Source organism: Lonchura striata, chromosome 2, assembly GCF_050655825.1.
Source record: "Lonchura striata isolate lonStrDom1 chromosome 2, ASM5065582v1, whole genome shotgun sequence".
Classification (NCBI taxonomy): Eukaryota; Metazoa; Chordata; class Aves; order Passeriformes; family Estrildidae; genus Lonchura; species Lonchura striata.
In genome coordinates this window covers 62782883-62805739 of record NC_140704.1, presented here as the reverse complement: position 1 = coordinate 62805739, position 22857 = coordinate 62782883, and the positions used below count along the sequence as shown (strand labels likewise).

At 40.0% G+C, this 22857-nt stretch overlaps 1 protein-coding gene across 1 annotated transcript in view; it reads left to right on the top strand.

Annotated features, from left to right (window-relative positions):
• LOC110472824 (endogenous retrovirus group K member 8 Gag polyprotein-like) overlaps nt 1-20277 on the top strand; it is a 399368-nt gene extending 379091 nt beyond the window's left edge. The window contains exon 8 of the transcript XR_014953330.1: nt 1443-20277. The gene's annotated coding sequence lies outside the window, so the exon portion shown is untranslated. The remainder of the gene's footprint in view (nt 1-1442) is intronic.
• The last annotated feature ends 2580 nt before the right edge of the window (nt 20278-22857 follow it).

Genomic DNA, 22857 nt, shown 5'->3' with positions numbered 1-22857 from the left:
CTCTGGCTAGTGGAGCCAGGCCAGGAAAATCTCCAAATCCAAATGCAATTACCCCAATGAAACTATTACACAGTTACAAGGTGACTTTCAGAAGGGTTGCCAAATGCAGTGGTTCTGCTGCTCCCAAATTACATCAACACAAGGGATGCTTTGCTGGATGCTTTGGCTGTAATGGTTACTCCAGCAAAACGTCCCATTAGTATAGATCAGATCAACATCTTTTAAAACCTGCCTTCTTTAGCAGTTAATAATTAGTAAGCTTTAGGCAAATGGGGGATCTGAGTTTTAGGCAAACTGTGGAAGACAGGTTAAAGCTGCCCAAACTAGCCTGTATTACATGACACCTGTGAAGCAGTAAATACAGTCCCCCATTGCAAGCACAACATTTAAGAAAAAAATATTATTTATTCATAAGCAAATGGATTTGTTCTTTTGCATTTGGGTTTTGTTGTTATTTTTGGGGGGTTGTTTTGTTATTGTTGTTTTGTTTGTGTTTGTTTGTAGTAGTTTTTGTGAAGAGATACCAGAAGATACGATATTTCCTTGGTATAATACCAAGGGTAGTAGAAATGTTTTGTAGGGACTTTAAATCATAACACAATGTTTGGGTTTGAGTGATGAGGGAGAAGCAAGACTGCATCTGATTTGGATATATGTGTTTATCCTGCAACCTAACTCCCAGGGCTTTCTGAGGCTATCCATGAACACGATCCCAAACCCACATACCTCCCTGGGAGCAGCAGATGCTTCGCATCTAGAAGGGCTCTCTTCTGTCCCATTCTTCTTATTTATGGAGCCTTTCTCCTGGTCTGGTGATCTTTTGCTTAGTTCAAAATAAATGGTTTTAGAGAGGAATGAATAATAAACAGGGTTAATAATAATACTAAATAAGCAAGCTGTTCTGTTAAAGAAAAAAAATAGAGAAAGAAAATCTAACATTTTCTAGTTATTTTCTTTATTTTAGCAACATGACTTGCAGTAATACTTCCAGCACAGAGATTTTTAGAGAGTCATAATTGTGCTTTGTAATTTGTTGTGGTTTTGGATCTGGGCATTGTTGCCAATGGCAGAATGGGGAAAGTGGGACAAATTTGTTTGTATGCATATACTAGCACCTGCATTCATCTCTGGCATATATGTGCCTGGAAGGATTCACATCCCTCCTCTTCAAGTATATGGCCTCCATGTGTTTGGGATTTGTTACATTCCAGTCAGTGCAGCATAAATCCTTATTAGGTAGGTCATAATGATTCTTACTACTCAGCTGGGCATGTGTTTGATAATTTTAGCCTTTTGCTAGTAGAATTTGGAATTAACGTCTACTGAAATAAGTCATAAAGCAGCCTTTGAATTTTTAATACCACTTATTGCATGTTAGTTTAATTAGTTCTGCCCCTTCATAATGACTTAAGACATCTCCCTTCATATGTTGCCAAATTAAGATACTCCTAAGAGAAAAATATTGGAAGAGGAGGAAAAAATCTCTACAGCCAAAGAGAAAGAAGTTTCTGTGTGTGTGATCTGAAATGAGACTGAGAACAAGTAAGGTACCACCAGGAAAACTGCTGCCATCAACACTGCTGGGAAGAGCTGTGATGAACATCTGGTTCTTGAAACTCCTTTGCTCTGCAATGCATCTGGAACATTTAAACACGTTTTTAATGACATGAATGACATGAATGAAAAATGATGGAAAATAAGGCTCAGCAGTTTGTTTTACTGTAACACATTAAATTATCCAAGGGTCCAATCCGGCTATGTGATGAGCCTTCTCCAAAATCATCCAGTAAAAGCAAACAAGAAATGTGACCTTTTTCTAGATGGACTCCCACAGATCATCACTGTATGTTCAAATTTCATAGGCAAGCACACCAGCTAAAGATATATAGGGTAAGGAGTAGTAAGATGATAAGCTCCTCTCACTGATCCAAAACCATAATCTCTGTTATGTTTCAAAAAAAGTCTTTTCTAGAATTTCTACCATGCATCTCTAAAGGAAGTAGCCTTTTGTGGGGATGAATTCTGATTTCAGCCTTCAAGGTTTTTTTGTGTTGTTGTTACAGTGTCTCTTGTGAGATACAACTGAAAGTGATTTTGAAAATATTTAGGATGGACCATCCACTGTGGTTTGGCATCTCTTGTGTTTCTGATCAGATTAGCACTGCTGAGGGGTTTTGCATGCCTATCACAGGAGACAAATAAGCAGACTTCCAAAGAACAAAAGAGATTTTTAAACCTGAAAAAGACAAGCTCTCATTATGTCAGAATGGGCTTTGTATAAGATGTTACAACTCCACATAATTATTAAGAAAAGGGCTTTTTTAAAAAAAAACTCAAGACTTTCACCTGAATCTTCCCCATTGGTCAATGTGGTTGTCATGCTCCATTAAGAAAGTCCTGCAGAAAATAATTTCGTTTTGACAGCTATTATGTGATACTGCCTGCATCACAAATATACCTTTAATTCAGAGCTTACTCATAAAAACCTGAAAATGCCTAAATGTGCATGGTTGAATTTGCTTCTTTCATGGCATGAAAAACCAACCAGCCAACCTCTCGGCTTCCAGATCCTGCTGCTTAGGAAGATGCTCTTTACTCAAGATATGGTGAGGCACTGGAGCAGGTTGCCTACAGAAGTTGTGGGTGCCCCATTGCTGGAAGTGTTCCAGGCCAGGTTGAAGGGGATCCTGAGCAACCTATTCTAGTGAGTGGCATCCCTTTCTGTGGCAGGAGAGTTGGAACTATCTATGATTCTAAATCACATTCTATGATTTGTGGCAGCGACCTTGGGAATTTAAGCCTCCAACAGAGAGGGACATTTTGATATCCAAGTGAGTTTTATGAAAATAACCGTACAAGGGTGAGATCTTTTTTTTTTTTTCTGTTGAAGTATCTAAAATCAGATTTACTGTCAGCCTAAAAACTCCTGTTATTACCAGAATTACTCCCTCCCTTGTTATTGATGGAGAGGCTTGAAAACAGGCTCACTCTGAAAATGTAAAGTACAGAGCATAGCTTAGTAACCAGCTACCTGTCACTGTTACCAAATCTCCGAAAACCAAAATAAGATCTCTTTACACTTAATTTTCTGTGTTAAAGAGGACATCATCTATTTAGGTGCCTGAAAGGCATGGGAGATCACTCATCCTAACATGCCCCCTGATTTCTACAAGTGTGTTGCTAATATACGGCCACTACATGCATATTATAATTTGTTTATTACCATAAAAACCCTCCCCAGTTCCCCAAGTTCCTAAACTCAGTCCCTAAACTTGTTTTGGCACTAGCTGCATTTGGCTGTAGCTGAGCCAAATGTGTCCTCTTTTTCTTCTAAAAACCTCACTTGGAGAACAATTTCTGCATGCCTTGCTTCTCTGATAAAGGTCTGCAGGCAAAGTGACTTCTCTGCCTAAGGTTCACAGTTACAGTGCCTTTCTACTAAAAGCTCACAATTACAGTAGAAATTGAATAAACCTTTTTGGTATCAGGGGAGTTTTAGGTGAGGATGAGAAGATGAGATGTTTTACTCCACCAAGCAAAACAAAATACAGGATTTAAAACTCGTATCAGGAAAAGCTTTTAAAATAAGAACTGCCAAAGCTTGTGCTGATCTAATATGATGAAAAAGCCTGACCAGCTCACCTGCAAGTAGAAAGCATCCTTAAATAAAGTTCAAGAGGCCACTCCAGTTTGCTGACTTTCAAGGTACAAGATCTGTCCAGATGTTTGAGCTATTTTTGCAACATTTGGGAACGTGTATTTTCTTAAAAGGTATAGTGTTGTCCTAAATTACTCTGCCTCGAGGAGCTCTGTTGTTCTCATTAGTTTGAAAAATGGATAATGCAAGGTAGAGGCAGACATGATACATCCACCTCTCTGAAAGGCCCTGATGGTTCATTGCCAATGTTCAGGAACCCTGTTATAAATGCTTTTCTGGGTTTCTCCTTTGGGGAGCTATTCCTGGTGCATCCTAACTTGCTTAACCAGCTGCAGTAATTTAAGAGCATTCTCTGTGGCTCTACAGGCTGAATGAAAGACCTATCTTGGGGATTCTTGTTTGCTTTTTAAGTTTGCATTAGCAAAACCATCCAGTTGTTCACAGTCATTCTAGCAGCCCTGCTTCCAAATCCTGCCCTCGAAGTCAGTGAGGTGGAATGACAACCTTTGACCCCACCAGGTCATGGCAGCATGATAGGCTGCATCAGAGTAGACTATTTTTCACATTACATATTTATGAGACTTTTACTTTGGTGCTGCTGCACTGGGTGAGAATGGAGGTTGACAAAAAGCCAGGGTAGAGACATTGCTGGCCTGCATCTGTCCTCAGGTAGGCATGTAATATTCTTCCAAGATAAAACAGGGCTGGAGAAGATTCTGCAGCATAAGACAACACCAGCCTGGTCTTAACTGCCCCTGGTTTTTTTTTCTCAGCTGTTACATTTGTTTAACTAGAATAGACAGTTTTATGAATAGCCCTTCACTGCATCATTTCTGATCTTAAAATTTTTTTAAGTACTATGCAGCAACCAATTTACTTCCTGACATGAAACACGTTATGAATTATCACCCTGGAATAGTGGGATTTAGAGTAATTGAGTTTCAAGCTCTGGCTTTCTGATCCAATGCTCTTAGAGCCATACATATCTGCCTTTACAGACAGCAAAACTCAAAGTGATTAGAAGCTGATGCAACTCTGCTGTTCTCTCTCAAATTAGTTTCCTGTCCATGTTGATTTGAAAGTACAGTTGCAAGGAGGTGCAACATAAGGTAGTTGGTGGTTTTGAGCATTTTTTGGGTTCCACCTCTATTCAATCCCTTTTTTGTTAGTACTGAACTTGTTACAACTTGTTTGCATAAGAAAAAAAATCAGAGTAAAAGGCAAGCAGCTTTCAAGTGAGCTACATGTGCAAATACATTATCGGTGGCAGCAGAGTGGTGATGCAGACTCCACTGTCAGACTGTTTGCCACTTTGAAGGAGCCTGTCTCCCTTTGGAACTACACATAACACATTTTGGGAGCCCCATTGCAAGTAAAACATTTTCTATAAAGAGTTGGTTTGCAAATTGCAGTGGGCAGAACTGAGGCTCACAGTATTCAATCCCAAGCTCTGAAGCAATGAGGGTGTCCTCAAAATATATCAGTCCTCTCCAGAGATCTTTCTGTCTTGCAGATGTATGGCCAATGTTAATTGCTGCAGAGCAGAATGCTAGAACTATACTAAAAGATCAAATTATTCAAGATCCTTAGTGTTATGCTGTGTATTGAATTGTATTTTTTCCTGATTTAAAGCAATTTTTTGTAATATTTTTGTTCCTTGCTGTTACTTATTTTTTTAAAAATCTTGTAGTGAAAGAGAACGTAGAGTTTGAAAATCAGGATTGGTTAAAGTGTTATTTGCTGAAATGTGGGTAATGAATTTTCTGTTCTGGGCCAGTTTGTTTTGACATCTGGGAGGATGCAAGTTTTCAGTTGCTTGCTAAGCATTATTTCATGGTCTTATAGTCCAATCCAGCATTTCCTTCTTTGAATCATACTTCTCACACTTGTTCTTAGTTCATCAACAGATTTTTTCTCTGAAAGTTCAGTAATTTTTCAAGAATAAAAGTATTTTATTTTCTTCACTGGAAAAAAAACCACAAACAACAAAATCCAACAATTTTTGTAGCATTTTTACAGAGGTATTTGACCTCAGCAAGAGACAGTAGAAACATATTTGACAGAAACAAAGATCCTCATTGAGAAAAACTTCAAATATCATCTGAAAATTTGGTTCTGGTTGTAACTGGACTGGCAGCACGTTAGCATAAGCACAAAATTAGGCATTAAGCTTGAATTTTTTACTGAACTGGTATTTTTTGGTGTCAGGAAGGAACAAGTTCTCAGAGGACTGAATTAACAGTCTTAAAAATGTGTTTCCTTTGCATATACTCTTACTGGTCACACAATAAGCCAAATTCTCTGCATTTCATTAGCTTTGCCCATGCATGCGTGTATAGAGTATGGCAATGCCCATTGAGCAGACAGTCTCTCAGTGCTCCATTGTGTTTGCACATGCATGCATAAGAATGTTGCTTTTTAATATAGAAAGGCTGCTGTTATGTGGTCTGTGATGATGTTTGTGTAAGCAAGCAAGGCTTCCTGGCTCATCCTTCTCCTGCTGCCCACAGCCCTGTCTCACCCTGTGTCTGCATTGGGCCAAGGGATTTGGCTTCCCAGATCTGAAACTCATGTTTCTCTTCATGGGATTTCTATCCTAAAATTATCTGCTGAGATTGTTCAAAAATAAATAATTTTTCTACCCTTGTGATGTGTGTTGTTGTTCATCCTTTTTCACTTAGACCCATAATTTTAATTCTATAGAAAAAAGTGCTCAGGTGGGACAAAATTACACAGATACGTGCTGCATATGGTGTTAGCAAATAGGTTTCAGTGTGACACCCAAACAAAGAAATTAATTTATTTTAAAATATACTGCATTTACAGACATCTTTTCTGCTGAAGGAAAAAGCCCAGGTCTTCATGTATTAAACAGCACATGATCAAATCATTAAGAAGTCTGTTAGAGGGAACAGTGTGGAAGAAACATGCTTTAAAACCCTGTTGGGACTCCTAATGTAGATTTTTGTGCAGGAAAAGACACAGGTGGTATTTAGAAGTGTGAACCAGTAATTAAAAGGTGCATAATAGATACATGCTTGCACATGTATTAAAAACCTGTGTGGTGGGGAACATAAGTGATGGAGGTAACCAGCAGAGTAAGATGATGCAAATTAAAAAGTGTACAACTTTCCATGAATTGAATGTGCTTTGGCCATGAGCTAAATTACACATCCCTCCTGTTCTAGTTCAGAGGCAGCTGTGGAGTGATGGTGACCTTCCTTGTTTGTGTGATAGAGCAAGGTGTTATCAATGGAAAATTAGATCAGTACTGCCTTCTCCAAGACATACTTTTTTTGAATTTCAGGTTAAATGCATGTAACAAGGGAGAAAAACATTTTATTGAACTGTTCAATCTGAAGTCTCTTCTATCCATCCTTGCAGGCCAGCAATGCCATTCTCCCCCAACTTTCCTCAGTATCTTACTTTGCTGTGGGGTATTTCTCTTTCTCCCCTGGGGAAGCTGGTTATGCTGACACCTCTGCAGGAACTTGTGCTGATTGACTTCTGAAGTCAGTAGGCATCTGCTTATTTAATCAAATGATTATCAAAACAAACCCTCATCTCAGGCAATTGCAGTGCTTGCTATAGCCAGTGGGGAAACATTAACTTCTGATCTGGCAGGTTTTGGGTACCATCTGCCCTGCCAGGCTGTCAAAAAATACAGCTCAGTCACCCAGCTGGAATTGTTTGAGAATATGTCATGGATAAATACAAGCAGAACGTGATGGTTACTTCTCCATCCTTGGTTATTGCTCTAAAGCAGGATTCCAGGAGGTTTCCAGCTGACATGGAAAAATGTTAGAGCCCAAAGTAAATACAGAAGGAAGTGGTGACTCTCCACATTTCCTCTCATGAGCTCTATTGCTATGAAGACTGCTCTTGGAGGGAAATGACCAGGTAAATCCTGGCCTCTGCCAAATAGAGTCCCAGGTAGTGCCACAGACAGAGAAATGAGCTGACAGATAGTGCTTGACTGACCAGACCGGAACTGATCTCAAAACCGAAGTGGTCATGACCATACATTTCTCTATCTGAAATGGAATTCTGAAACCATTTGGGTTTGAAGTGCTCAGAAAATAAGGTTTTGTCTGCCTGTAGAGAGCTGGGAGTGGGTGGGGGAGATCAACGAGTTTGATTATTTCTCTGCTTTTAGCTCAACTATTTTGTGTTATGAATTATTCATGGCAGCAGTGTATGGTACTGCTGACATTTGTCGTTGCAGGTTTCATTATATGCAAATGTGCAAGCCCCTTTTGCAGACACTACACGAGACTTTTTTTCATTATGTGAAAAAGTGAATATATAATTGACAGTGTACCAGTGAAACCAGCACTCACTTGGCCTACCATAACAAGAATCTGTTCTTCTTTAATAACATTTTCAGTTCATCACACACACTGTATCTCCTTGCAATATGAGTTATAACCTTGCCTTTCTTGAGTCAGATTCAAATGGTGCTTTTTTTCCCTCCTTATTGCTGTGAAAGAAGTCTGAACACTGTAGAATGTGGTAATTTAAGCTCCCCATGTTCAGATATTGCTGGCCTCTGCTGGTACATAAACATCAGGCTTTCATTAGCCATAAGCATGAGAATTTAGCTCTGAATGTGGTTATCCTGATATATCTCTGGAATATGTCTATTGAGAGCCACAGCCTGACTGCAGATGTCGGGTTGTACCTGGGGTGGTAGAGAGAGCTTGCCTTGGGAAAAGAGTCAAGGCAACTGGTACTCTGTGAATAAGACCCTAGATTTATGTGTAAATAAGAGAGGATTTTGGCTCTAGAGTATGAAATTATACTCAGGGGATGGTCTTTTCATTGCATTTATTTTAAGAAAAATCTGCTGTTGGAGCAGAAGTAATTTAACTCTTATTATGCTCATTTCTGTGAGACTCAGTGAAATATTCCCTGCTGGAATATTATTCAGAGGGGACTTACTGCGTATAAGGCTCTTCATCTATTTAAAGTTCCTTAGGTTAAAACCTCATCTGCTAAAAAAATCATTATAACAAGTACTTCCTATACGTCAGAGTTCACCCAAACTTTCAAACTAACAAAAGAATATTGCCCTTTTCCCTGCCCCTTTTTCTTTAGGTCTGTGTTCACCCTTCCAACACAGTACTCAGATAAATAGGTTCTGTTTGCAGCTCTTTGCTGGAACAGCAGGGGAATAGAGAAAAACTTATTTATTCAAGTTGTCATTACTTCAGCATGGGGGAAAGAACACCACAGTGCTGTGCCTGAGAATCTTTCTGGGACTGCTCAGTCTGTGTCAGGGACTGAGATGAGACCAAGCCAGCCCATGAGGAGCACAGACACACTTTGCAGGAATTTTCCTCCCCTCATTCTACTGTTACTGCAAGCTCAGCAGTAAAGGGAGTCAGAATAGGGAAATATAAATGTATGTTTTTTAAAGCATTCAATGTATACTGTCTTAAAGTCTTCCATGGCTGTGCCAGAAGGCAAAGCTTCCACAGAATATTTGAAGAAGTTTTTCAAAACCTTTTCCCCTCCCTTTCTCAGTTGGAGGATTTTTGTTTTTACCAAAAAGGAATTTTTCAATAAAAAGGAAAGTGTTTTATTTAAAAGTCCTTAGAGCAGAAAATTCTATTGTTTCTTAAATTAAAAACAAGCTATTTTACTTCAGAAACCCCATTCTTGATGTGTTTAAAATCTCCATGGAAATAATACGGGATTTTTTATTTGGTTTATTTTCAACAGCTAAACTAATAAAATGCAGTAGACTCTCAGGAATATTCTATTGTTTTTACAGCATCTTAGCAAGTGAAGCTTTCCCTGATCTGTGATTTCATCTCATTACCTTGTACACAGTAACCTCAGCAGTGCTTAAAAGCCATTCACTGTACCAAAACCAGATTGAACCCTGCTCTAACTCCTGCAGCTCAGCAGGTGAATTTGCCCTCTGAAATCTCCAAGGCAATTTAGCAAATCTTATTTGCAGAAGGGATCAGATGAGAAATTGTTGCTGTTTTGTTTAATCTCATTCAATTTTCCAGTAGAGATGGGACTGTTTATCCCCTCTTCTGCAGCAGAATTTTCAGTGCATTGTGTAGTTCAGGCATGTGAAGGTCACACACACCCCACCTTGGCTGCATTTTTACCTCCAGAAAGAAGAACTTCTCAAAAAAGGCACAATTGTTATTGCTACTTATATTTATGCCTTGAAAGAGCTGCCATTATGTAGTAAATTACAGTGTTTATATATGGGTTTGGGACCTTGAACAAAAATAGAGGGTTTTCTTAATCCTGTTTGTCAGAGGCAAAGATTAAGTGTAGATGATCCACTAAAAGAAAAATGGAAAGAGTGTCTGGATTTGATCCTAGCCTGGCAGAAATGGTAAGCTGAGGATGGAGCTGTTCACTCTTAAAGGCAAGCCAGAGATTCTCCTGGAAAACATTATGGCTCTTGATAAATTCTGTAGAAATCCTCAACATATGAAAATATAGCACTCAGAACATTCAGAGAGATATAAATGAAACCAAGCAGGATTCCTAGATATTTCTGGCACTGTTGCACAGAGAAGCCTTTGTGGTGTTGTGAATAAAAAGTATTTAACCTCTGGCAAAAGCAGTTTGTGAGTACCATACATTTCAGAGTAGACAAAGACTCTGCAATGTAGCAAAGAGAGAAAATGTGACATTCCACCCACTGTAACCCCAGATAGTCTCCAATCCCAGATATTCCCCAGGGATTGGGAAGTGCATCTGGGACTTCTGAAACATCTTTTCCATTGTAGCCTGAAATATAAAACCCAGCACTGTTTAGATGTCTCTGAGCTTATTCAAGCTGCTCAGGCTGATGTGAAAGAAGCTTCCTAAGATTAGTCCTAGTACACAGTGGGTTTTGCCATATCTGGCTGTAGTGGAAATTATCTACAAAAATTTATAACATCTGTCTCAGGGCTCAAATCTGTTTGACATGTAGGAAGAGCCTGGGTGGTTAAATGAAGCTTCAGGGGTGACAAGTGTGTTTGGAGCTTCAAAGCCAGTTGGATCAGTTGTAGAAGAACAGAGGTAAGTCTTCTGCTCAAAGCATTTGAGAAATGTAAGAGAAAAAGCTACATGATTAAGAGTTTATTAAGATATTACAACTTAAATTCACACTTGTGACAGAAAAGAAAATGTGTTGCTTGCTTATAGCTGAGACTGTTAAAGCCTTACTGTCAACAAATGCTGAAATGCAGCTTATTTTATTGCCTCTGGAAGTGATCACTGTGAGAAGTCACAATGATCAGCAATGTGTAGCCATTCTCCCAGCAGGAAGGGGAAATGCGTTTTCTGCTTTGAAAAATCCAAGAGTTGACTTCAAAACAACTTGTTGCACATCTATTGCTATGCAGGAGTCAGAATTTGTCTACCACATGCTCTGTAAAAAGCCTCAGATGAATTTGCTGAGATGCTCTAAAATATTTTTAATTTCCAAGAAAAATCTAGTAGTAAACACAAGTGGAATGATACAGACAGGCCATGCAGTGCTGCCAAAATTGTTCCCTCTTCCACTCTGGGAGAGAAGCAAAAGGGCAAAAGAGATTTAAAAACGATGCCAACATATCGACCAGTCCTGGAGTACTGCTGCTCCATACAGCATAGTCCTCTCACCTCCCTTTCTGCTCTGATTTGCTGCCTTTTTCTGCCATATGTAGAAACAGACCCTTACTTATTCTTAGGTATTGGGGAATAGATATATGAGGCAAATTGTAGGGATAATGAGCTGCTTTGATACCTATAAACCTTGAAAAGGGACTTTCTTCCAGAAAATAATATGATGTTCTGCCCTATGCCCCAGATTTACCTATTCTAAAAGTCAAACTAAAACTCTCCAAACAAAATCAAGTTCATAAATAAACCTTCTCTTTCTTGATGTCACACCAAGTACAACTCCTATTCCATAAAGACCACTGCTGGCATTCTTTCATGGGCAATTACATTATTTGAATGTCTTTTAATATGTTTTTCTATTTAATTCTCTTCTTTTCTTCTGCTGAGCTCTCTCATTATCTGTGACTCTGGTCTTGCTTATCTGCATTCAATTTATTTTGTAGTTTTGAGAACTGCAGTAGTTAATGCCAAAAGCTGTGAAGGCTGATAATTAATTACAAATCCTCTCAGTGAATTCTTCTGAAAAGGGTTTCGTGCTTGAAAAAGGTTGTTAGCAAACAGACCTCGGACCCAAAATCTATTACTGACATACTTATGTAGGAAACTCTACCAGGGCAATATTCCCCTTATTTTAGTGAGGTGCTCCTTTGCTTGTGGCTTTCTTGGTAAAACACAGAGCTTCATGAACCCAGCTACTGTTCCTGGCTTCACCAGTGAGCTGCTGGCCAGCTGCTCTACCTGCCCATGCTTTGTCCTCTGAAAAACGGAGTCAGTGCTGCCAGCTATCATGGCATGCCTTTGGGAAGTCTTCTGAAAATAAATGGACAGTGGTCAAATGGCTATTTGAGAAATATATGGTGAAATATCCTTTAAATGATAGGATAATGCTAATATTTTCCTGGCGTGCTTCAGTGTAAAGCTCGATTGGCTAGTAGCCAGAGCCCTGCAAGGCAGGACTGCTTCTAAGTACTGCTATTAATTATATACTATCATTTATTAATAATTGATACTGCTTTTTTAGACAGGCAAAAAGGCTTGGAGGTAGTTAAATGTGCTTAAGAAAATGATCCCTCCATTGAGGGGTTGAAATTGTCAGGAATTGCGCTTGGGGGTCAGCATGAATGCAGTCCCGCAGTTTGTTGTTGTTTCTGACAGTGAAGCTATTGTGAGGTAGGAAGGGAGGGAAGGGGAAACAACCACAGCTGGAATTTTCCCTTCTGCACACTTCTGCCTCCCTCTCTGTGCCTCACAGCCAAACTGCAAAGCTCTCTAGAGCTGGCATAGCTACTGCAGAAGGAAGTCCTGGGTGCAGTACCATCCCCAAGTTTGCTCTGTGAGGCTGAATTTCATCATCTGCTGCAGCATCAGCTGAGCTGGGATGCCAGATTTTTCACTTGTGTTCATGTGAGCATTGATTTCTTTTTGACTGACCCTTTTGGACTGGAAGAGGGCCCAAGATAAAATCCTGTTTGCAAGCACTGTCCACTCTTAGCCTTCTAGGGTCTGGGTGGAGAGAGCCTGTGGCTCAGACATTGTGGAAGTGAAGCCTCTAGAGCTCATTGTCATTTGGCTCTGTTTCTATATTGGTTTTAGCAGCCATCATAATTGCTGAGGGGCTGAGCTATAGAAGAATGTAGATTATTGTAGTAATTTGAAATTTTAATGCTGAGAATGGGAGGTAAAGCCAGAGAGGTTCCTGTTGTCTCTTTCTAACAAGCATTAAGTAGTATCCAGGGAATCCCACTCAGGCACAGAATTCAATCCCCACAAGTGGTTTCTCATGACCTTTTTTTTCAGATGGTGACTTTTAGCCATGTGGTAGTTAAACTACCTCTTAAGTTTAAGTTACCCATTGCCTTTCAAGAAACTCAATGGCTTTGTGAAACTATCAAATGCATGACAACTCTTAAAGCCCCTGTTACGTTTCCTCTAAAAGGTTCAATGATTGTTAACAGTACAGAATACTGGAAGAGGTCACTGCAGATTTCACTAATCACACATATCAAATATTCAACATCCTTTCTTCCTGGAAGGAACTGAAAAGAGCGCCCTTCAAGTTAGATTGGATAATTATTGAGCACATTACTTCTATTTTTCATGAGTCAATATAATAATGTGTCAAAAGATAAATATGTTCTCTATAAAAATTTTATTGCTTGTGTTACAGGGAATTTTTTACTTCAATAATAATAATATTTAACAGATGTATATACAGATGCTATTTTATAATTGTATAAAGCGAGATAAAATGGCAGTGCAGTGAAAAGTGTTTTTAAGGGCTAAAAGAGAACTGTGCCATAAGAGCTGAAGTAACAGTATTATAATGAGATGCCAATTAATGCATGTGTCACTACCAAAAGGGGAATTGGAGGCAGAAAACACGTTTTACAAAAGCCAGTTGAAGTCTTACAGAGTCTAAGTTTCAAGCAGAACCTGAAGAAGTTAGCCTGGATGACAGATGATGTTTCTGGTTATATCCTTTCATGGAGATACGGAGGTGGTTTCATGAGTTCTCACAGGGCTTTGTTACTCAAATGAAAACTCCACTCTATACAAATGTATTTTATAATACAAAAAAGGTGGTCCTGCAGCCCTTGTGGTTCATGCTGCAATAACTTCAGCATGCCTGCAACGCTTTCCCTCTGGGAACCACTCTGGCATTTCTTGAGGATAAGCATCGTGATGTATGCTTGTTCACAAACCTAAAAATGACAATTGCTGCTATAGGTGAAGATGTATTTCTTGTGTTTATCCAGCCTAGCTAATGATTTTGGAGGGAGATAGGACAGAGAATAAAAAGACAACCAAACAATGAAACAACCAAACAAAAAAGACAAAGTGTCTTTTTAAGTGTTTGTAGCTTTCCAAATTTGGCCTTAGAATTGAAATAAAGATTTTTCTTTCTTTTCTGTTTTTTTTTTTTTAATTAATAAAAGCTCTGTAGACATTTTGCTTTAGTTGTCAGCTGCAAATAACTGAGACAGAAAGGAACTTAAACAGAACAGAGAGCTGCAATAGGCAGCCAAAACTGTGGGTGGGCCTTCCACGGAGCTAAAGAAATGAAAAAAAAAAAAAAAAAGGGAAAGTCAGCTCTCTCTGAGGGATTTTCCTCCAAAAAGCTTTAATGAGATGGGAATTCAACTACCAGCAATTGAGGAGGCAATAATCTGAGTGACAAACATACTGCAAAAAAAAATAAAAAAAAATCTGTGTTTCTACTAGCACAGCATTGCTTTCTTTGTGCTGGATGCTTGAGAGATTGAATTCTGTAGTGTTATTTTTTGGTGGCAGTGGGCTTTGTTGACCTGATGTGCCAGAATTTGCAACTAATTTTTGAGTAGTAAGGTTCACATTGGTGTAGTGCCAAGTCAGTGCCTGCACGTGATGGCATCAGCTCTTAGAGCTGTTGGTTCATTGGTGTTGCTGATAAAATCAAACAAATAAAGGGATCAGCAGAATCCATCTGAAATAGGAAGCTCTTCAGAGAGGCTTTTGATTAGTAGTTAGTTGGGCTATGGCTGCTTCAATTATTACTTAGTTTTTACTCTATTAGTTTCTTGTCTAGAAGAGCTATTCTTTTAAAAGAAGTCTTTTAGATGTCATATTGCATGTCAGAGATTTTAAGACTTACAAAGTAATAAGGACCAATAAAACTCCAGTTTTACTGCTTAAGCGCTGAGTTTGCAGTTGGATCAGATTAGCATTATATGGGCCTTTCCTTTAAAACACTGACAGGTATGACTGCAGTGGCATATATCACAACTGGGTTGTATCCCAGGGATCAGGACATATCCTCCAATACTTTGGCAGCATAGTTTGGACCATTCTTAGAAATAATCAAATGCTGGAATAGCTTTTTTTAGTGTAATGAGTCTCTGACACATACATCACTTAAAGCTAGTCTTTTCCTGCACTAGCTGTGCTTCTAAATAAACATTTTGAAGGTGCTGAGTTGCTATGGGGACATCCTGTGCTTCATGTGAACTGGTGTCATTCAGCTGAATTGACAGCATTAGAGGAATTCTGAAAGCATGTTTGTGTGGGTTTCCCTAGTTCTGATCTTAATTCTAAGACATAAGTTTTAAAATCTTGACTCATGTTATTTTTTTCCAATAGTTAATTGCTTTCTTGTGAAAATCTCAGAACAAAATGTACTCCCTACATTATCCCTGGAGAAAAGCAGAATACACTTTTCTTGATGTACCTTTCTTTTCCTTTTTTGATTACTGATGATGTCATTCTGTTCATTTTCTTCATTGCTCACAAGTGGATAAGAAAGGAGTAATGACCCCTCCTCAAAATTGCCTTAGAATATCTGGGCACTTAATAAATGCATGAACTGACAATCAGAAGGCACATTTGTGGAGTGGCCTCTATGGCTGTGGACACAAACAACCCAAGCAGGTGGCCACCTATGCAGGACACCTCCAGAACAGGCTTGTCACAGGCGACCTACTGCTATTACTATGATAAGAGCAGCTCGTGGGTCTGCACAATCTGGCTGTAGCCATTACTGCTGCTCCAGAGTAAGACTCTTGCAATTTCAATGTCACCTCATGGGCAGGAAGCCAGTTTGACAATGTCAATTCTCAGAAGTTTGAGTACTTTTTCCATTATATCAACACTCACAAACGTTAGTAGTGGTTGTAAAATTATGCAGCCTTAAAAAAAAATCTACACACATGCCAGTTCTATTATAGACCCATCTGTGCATCTACTGGTTCAGAACAGAAAAAAATCCCTTGCCTAGCATGTTGATCAACTAATTATGATAAACTACATCTCTCAGTAACATTCTGTTTCAATGCTGTACAGCTGTTTCTGTGTCTATTTTGCCTTTTTCTATCTTTTCCCAGTCATCTTTCTTAGTGCTATGTAGTCAGTGGAAGAATTGATGAAGTCTTTAAAATATTTGATTTGTAGTCTTGATCAAGAACAGTGCACTCAGCCTTTCAAATTAACTCAGTGGACTTCAGATCAGTATCTAATCATAAAAGCCAAAGAGCACTGAAACATACCCTCTACTTTCACTCCCACAAAGCTATGGACTTTTGGTCTTCTTTTCATGGCCCACAGGGATTTAAATCTGCTTCTCAGGCTGTCCTGCGACGTGGCAGGATCAGATGGGTATTTCAGTAGCATCAGAGCTGGCTTATGGAGCTCAGTCCCTGTTGGGCCAGATCAGGGCTCCATGAGCTGCTGTGCTTAGCAGCCAAACTCACTCCATCTCTGCCCACTTTTCCTTTCTCCTTTCCAGGCTCCCCACTTGGTAGTGCTAACACAGTGACTGCTGAAATCCCACTCTAAATGGGCTGGGGGAGCCCATAAGCCAATATTCCTTATTTCCCTCCTTCTCCCCAGATTTTCACACTCCTTTTTTAAGCTGAACTCTTCCCCAAACTGGTTTTACAGTTTGTCCATGCAAAGGGAGATATTGGCAGAGCTGAAGACTAAAAGCATGACATGAGCAGCAGGGCAGACAGGGGAACTATTTGCAGGGTGTTTTCTCCAAAACAGTCTTTGCAGAAGCCAAGGAAATGGAGTTAAGCCAAAAGACTAAATTATGAGGCTCAGGGTTCAATGTTTATTCTGTGAGTATTTCCACTGAAATTGCTGCTGCTGCTCCCAGGAAAAAAGTGAGAGCACTGTCTAACTCTATCAGCCCTCAGCTCCAAGGCAGGCCCATCTGGTGATGGATCTCTTTCAAACATGAAATAAATTTGTATGCATTTATGCTTTACCTAAAAATCATGCAGTACTTCCAGAGCTAAATGTTCAGTCGCCTCTGAACCAGGCAGCATTAGAGCTATGTTTATTTTAGTTGTGTGTCTCTGCAAATCAGCTCAGACTGAAGGCAGAGAAAGATCTGCATGAATGATTGCAAACAAAAAACTGCTGATTTCTCCAAATCCTACTTAATTGACCATCCACCAACTGAAGGAAAAATAGAAAAATAGTTTTTAAAATAAAGTCCTTGAAACACCAACAAAGAACCTGTGCTACACAAATCTGTACAGCAATGGCTGTCTTTTGGGAATGTTTAGTATTCAGTCAGAATACTGAAGTCAGCAGAGCAGCACATGTATGACCCTTGGACCTCACTTCATTTTGGCTGAGAGCCACACAATTGTTGCACACTATAAACATTGCTTCCTCTTGCCTGGCACTGACAGGTTTTCCCACGGTGGGAAACCAGCACTACCAAATGTTTTGGTGAGGGCTTCTTGAAGAAAGAAATTGAACCTGAAAGCTGAAGTCCAAGTGGCAAGCCAAGGAAAAGCCTCTGCAACAAGTCATCTAGAAAACATAGAAAAGCCTCTGTCTGAGGAGGAAGCTTTTTGCCCTGAGTGTCAAAGAGTATCTCTGAGGAAATGTCTGTGGAGTCTATGAATATACCCACAGAATCTTTCTCCTGTCATATTATTACAATTTGGACTGCAATTTTATTGCAGTGTAAAAACTAAATCCATGATCTAAGACTGTTCCCTGTTGGTCTCTGGGCTGTTCACGTAAGAGGGATGAGGAGAGAGCACAGAAGTGTCCCCATTTGCACTTCTTGTTTGCAGGCTCTATTGTGCAGTCGAGACAATGGGGAAGATTAGTCTGTTTGAAAGATGTTGTGTATTAAAGATAATCTTAGAGCAATAGCTGGTCTTGAGGGAGGGATATGAAGCCTCTGTCAGTGCCTGAGGAAGAGAGAGATGCTTAGTGTTTCACTGGAGACTAGCCCTCACATTCATCTGCTGGCCCTGGTCCCCATGCTGATGATGCAATACATGTTCCTCTTCAACTGCTGGATGAAGAAAGCAGTTTTGTGCAGTGACTGTGCTGGGGTTGTAACTACTTCTGAATTTAGTGAGAAAAAATTGTTAAATTGGTGTGATCCTATTTTTCAAACTGCTGCTTTCACTGTTTCAGGTAAGAGTTTGCCCTGTAAGTGAGGTCTCTGAATAAGCCTGTGCACTTCAGCCTAATGATTCTTTTTTTCCAAGACAAAAGTTATTTCTGATGCCCCAGGGGCCAGAGATTGCCTTTGCATGTCCTTATATGTCATAACTTACAAAAAACTTCCCTATAAATTAAAGATGTGAGAGCAAACATCAAAAGCCATAACTACCACATGTAGAAGAGAACCTTAGACATCAGGGGACATCTCTTTGATTATTTTTTCCCAACAGTTTTAAATCACTCCACAGTTTACAATTGCAGGGGTATACCTGCAATGACTAAAACCCCATTAAGGTACTTCTTCTATGAAAATAGTGCTATTTTCTTCTCACCCTTTCAAAGTAGACTCAGATCTTCTGCCCTCCAGTTCCGTGAGCATTGTAGCTGGCTTAGATTTCACTGGGAACTTTTCTTCCTCGGAGTGTCTTGAGATATTTCTCTGTTTGAGTTTCATAGATGTGACCTTCATAGCTTCACCATCCAGAAAGTGTGTGTAGCAAGTGTTCACCACAGCAGGCAGTGGTAAGAAATCAGATAGCTTAATCCTCAGCCACAAACCAAATGGTATGTATGAAAAGGAGAGGTATTACACGCTCCACCAAGACACCAGTCACTCAGGAAATACACCACCTTACTTTATGAACCATTATTTTCTACCTCAGGCTTTGATGTTATCACTCACTACATCTTTTTTAAAGCTTACAGGTCATTGCATGAGTCATGTCTTAGTTGAGGCCTCCCTTCTTGAAGAAGGATGCTGTTTCATCACGGCTGAAGCCAATCCAAATCTAGCTGGTAGTCAGTCAACACTTGTTCTCACCTCAACTGGTTCTGCTGTCAGGCAGTGGAGAGGTTCAAGGAATTGATCTGGCTAAAAATGAGTTTGGCAAAAGTAAAAAATTAAAAATAAACCTTGGAGTGGCTTATTTTCTAGTTGCTATACTACTTATTGCTGGCACAAATTAAAAGGTGGGGAAACAGTCTACAAAGACAGAAAATCTGGGTGATTCAGCAACCTGCAATATTCTCAAGGTCAGTTAGACACAGTCAGATGTCAGATTGATTCCACAGTGGCTACTGGATAGGGATTTTTCAAGAGTTGTGGACAGAGAGTTTCTTTCTGAATGATGGTAAAGAAGCAATATTCTGTGGGGAAGCAGAATAAAAAGTCTTTATCCTTGTCTCCAACAGTGAGAGCTGTAGGAATGTCAGGGAGGTCTTAGAATGAAAGCATGTAAAATCATAGAATGGTTTGGGTTGGAAGAGAACTTAAAGATCATCTGGAGGGGGAGGGCCACCTTCCACTAGGCCAGGTTGCTTAAAGCCCCATCCAGCCTGGGTTTGAACACTTTCAGGGATGGTGGCATCTACAATTTCTCTGGGAAACTTGTTCCAGTGTATCACCACCCTTAAAGATTTTCTTCATGATATCTAGTCTAAATCCACCCTTTGTCAATGTAAAGCCATCACCCCTTGTCCTATCACTCAATGCCCTGGCAAAAAGTCCCTCTTCAGCTCTCTTGCAGGTTCCCTTTGGTACTGGAAGGTTGCTCTGTTGTTTCACCAGAGCCTTTTCCTCTGCAGGCTGAAAAACCACAACTCTCTCATCCTGTCTCTATTGTTGTGTCTTTAATATGAGCAATGCTTGGTTTGCAAAGTTCAGAGCAGAAATATCCAGCCTAGAGATTTAAGTTCTGATATTTTGTTCTACTCTGGGAGAGCTGAGACCATTCTACTGACTTTTCTGACTTCCTGAGCAAGCATGGGGTGCTCGCAGCACAGACAACAGCTTGCTGTAAGACAAACAGGCAGGGGAGCAGCTGCGGCTCGCTGACTCAGCTGTAGCAGCTCCAGTGCTGCCTCACATCCTGCTGCTTTGCATCCTCGGCGCTGGTGTCACAGCTTTCAGACATGGGCATGTCACCTCCTGCAGTCATGGAAGGCAGAAAGAGACGTGAGCACACAGACCCACAGACCCTGAGACACAGACTCAGGGACACACACATGCACCCTGTGCTGCGCACACGTAAGGCCACAGCGGCCACAGCAGCAAGGGATGTCCCCTGTGCTGCCACGGCAGATGTCAGACACGGCAATTACGGGGTCAGGGTGCCAGCGCAGCCCCAGCCAGGAGGTCGTGAAAGAAAAGGCACAAAGCAAGGCTGCATCTGTTCAGAAACAAAAGACATCTGTCCCTGGCCCGAGCAGCTTTCTGGCATGATTTCACAAGGACAAAGGCTCAGGTTGACTGATACAAGGCTGGTAGTCAATAAAACAAGCCGTAAGGTCTTAGGCTGTCCAAATGTGTGCTGACAGTGAAACGACACTCTGGCAGGAGTGTGGTTTTATTCTCCCATCTAAGGAAGTGGGTAGCACAAGATGGGAATCATCCTGTGCACTGCCTTTAACCACACATCTGCCCATGTGTTAGAATCTTTTTGTGCTCTTTAAAACCTACACTACTATGAGATTATTTACAACAGATGTTCTATTCAAGTAGCTTTGTGTGTGACATACTCATAGTAGGAAAAGTTCATGTGCTTCTTTAGAATTTGGGTTCATCCATTTCTTTCTCCAGGTTGTTAAATTTTACTTATAATAACAACTTATTTATTGAAAGGCTGCAAACCACAGTTGTGCATCTGCCTTCTGCATGAATTTGAGTCTTACAAGAGAAAATATTTTAGAAAGGACAAACTTCAATAAAGTGTTTGGGAAAGAGGCTGACCATAGCAAATTCTAATTATTAACTTGCTTAGCATCATTGTTAAACAATATGCTGTACCTCCTTCCCTTCTCTGCTGGTGCCAGTAGTGGCTGTAATGCTTTTTAGCTGGGGAGAATCACAGTACACAATTTTGTATCTGAGTGTGAGTATACATGTGCACACCAGTACAATGCAGTGAAGATTTAGTAGAACAATATCACAAAATCAGAACAACCTTGGACTACATGAACAAGATAAGTGTATTTAGTTGTTATATACTGAAAAACAGAAGCAAATGGCCATTAACATTTTATGAGCTTGAAACTTTTCCCTATGCATTCCTTTTTATGTTCAGCCCAAGCTACTGCATGCTTGTCTGTGAGGGTGTGGGGAAAAGCCAGCAAAATCCTCACAGCCAGGCTGCTGCACATTACACAAACCCATGAGAACTCTGTAATACTTTAAGACATTTAAGAAAACCTCAAATCTATGGAAAAATTTTACGTGGTACTTCTTAATTACATACTGGCTCCACTGTGCTTGCACATGCTTGATAGTTTTAAGGCAGAACAACATCGAAAAATTTTAGCCTGGTTTATAAAGCTCTTGGGATGGTGTACTCACTGTTCTGCAGGCAAAAGCCTCTGACTTTGCATCTCATAGTGGTAATTGTTGAAACTGTTGGCTTTGCCTGGCTGTTAAGGAGCTGATTTTCTTACTGCATCTTTGAAGAAGAAAAAAGAAAATAGAGTGTATTCCAGGGAATGAAGACCAGATGTTTGTATCCTTACTCTGCTCATTGAGTGGGAAATATGACTGAGAAAAAAAGGAAAAATTTCAGAACTGTAACATTCTGCTAGATGGTTTGAAACTTTACACCTGCTGCTGCATCTGCTATGTCTGCAGTTTTAACAGGGCAGTGCGAGGCCTAAAATTCACACTGGCATTGAGATGAAATCTGTATATCACAAAATACAGAGGTAAAATAAAGAAGATGGAAATTATTCTTGTGCATGCAGGGGTATCCAGATGGAATTTCAAATGTCCAGTAATGGTATGAGCAACTGCAATGAGAGAACAGTTACAAAAAGATCTAATTTTCAACTGCTAATTGACGATTTTCCTCTACAGAAGAATTTGTTCCATACTGCCATGTGATGGCTTTTGAAAAGACAAAGTTTGCCCAGTTCCTGGCCATCTCTGGCTAGAGTCATAGCACCCAGCCAGCACATGCTGAGTATAGGAAGAGGCAGAGCCCTCCTCCAGATCAAGTTTTCACCTGAACCCACTATCACTGGCAAAGGATGAACTCCTTGAATGCTTTTACTGGCTCCTGCTTGGAATGATGCTCTTGAATTTAATTCAAAGCCTCCACAGATGTCAATATGCTCCACCAGCAGATGAGATAAAGACATCAATTTGGGCATAAAACTATCAATTTTGTCCTGAAGCAGCTTTTTAAAAGTTTGGGGACCTGGGAAGAAAGTTTAAAACATCTATGGATGCTCTTGAAGCTAGTGCCACCTTCATCACCATCAGTCTCAATTTTGTTTTGTTCTTCAGTGATTATAATGATGAATCAGATCTGGAAACTTACTTGTGTCAAAAATATCCTGATTTAAAACCTGGAGCAGAGTTATATTCCCTGAGGTTTGTTCAAACACAAATTTTTAATCAATAAGTGTCCTGGCACCACTAAAAGAGTGGTGAAGTAGTGGAATTGAATAGCTGTGAAGGGGACAGGAGCTGATGGAGATTCACATGAGCTCTGCCACTAAAGGAGATGTGCAGGAGCTATGGTCTGGGTGAATTGCAGATGTAATGTACAATGCAGAGGCAAGTAAAAAAATATGTTCTTGGATTACCATTACTTAAGAAATGCAGTGACATGGTTCAAAGCTTCTGCTACAGACCTGAGCAA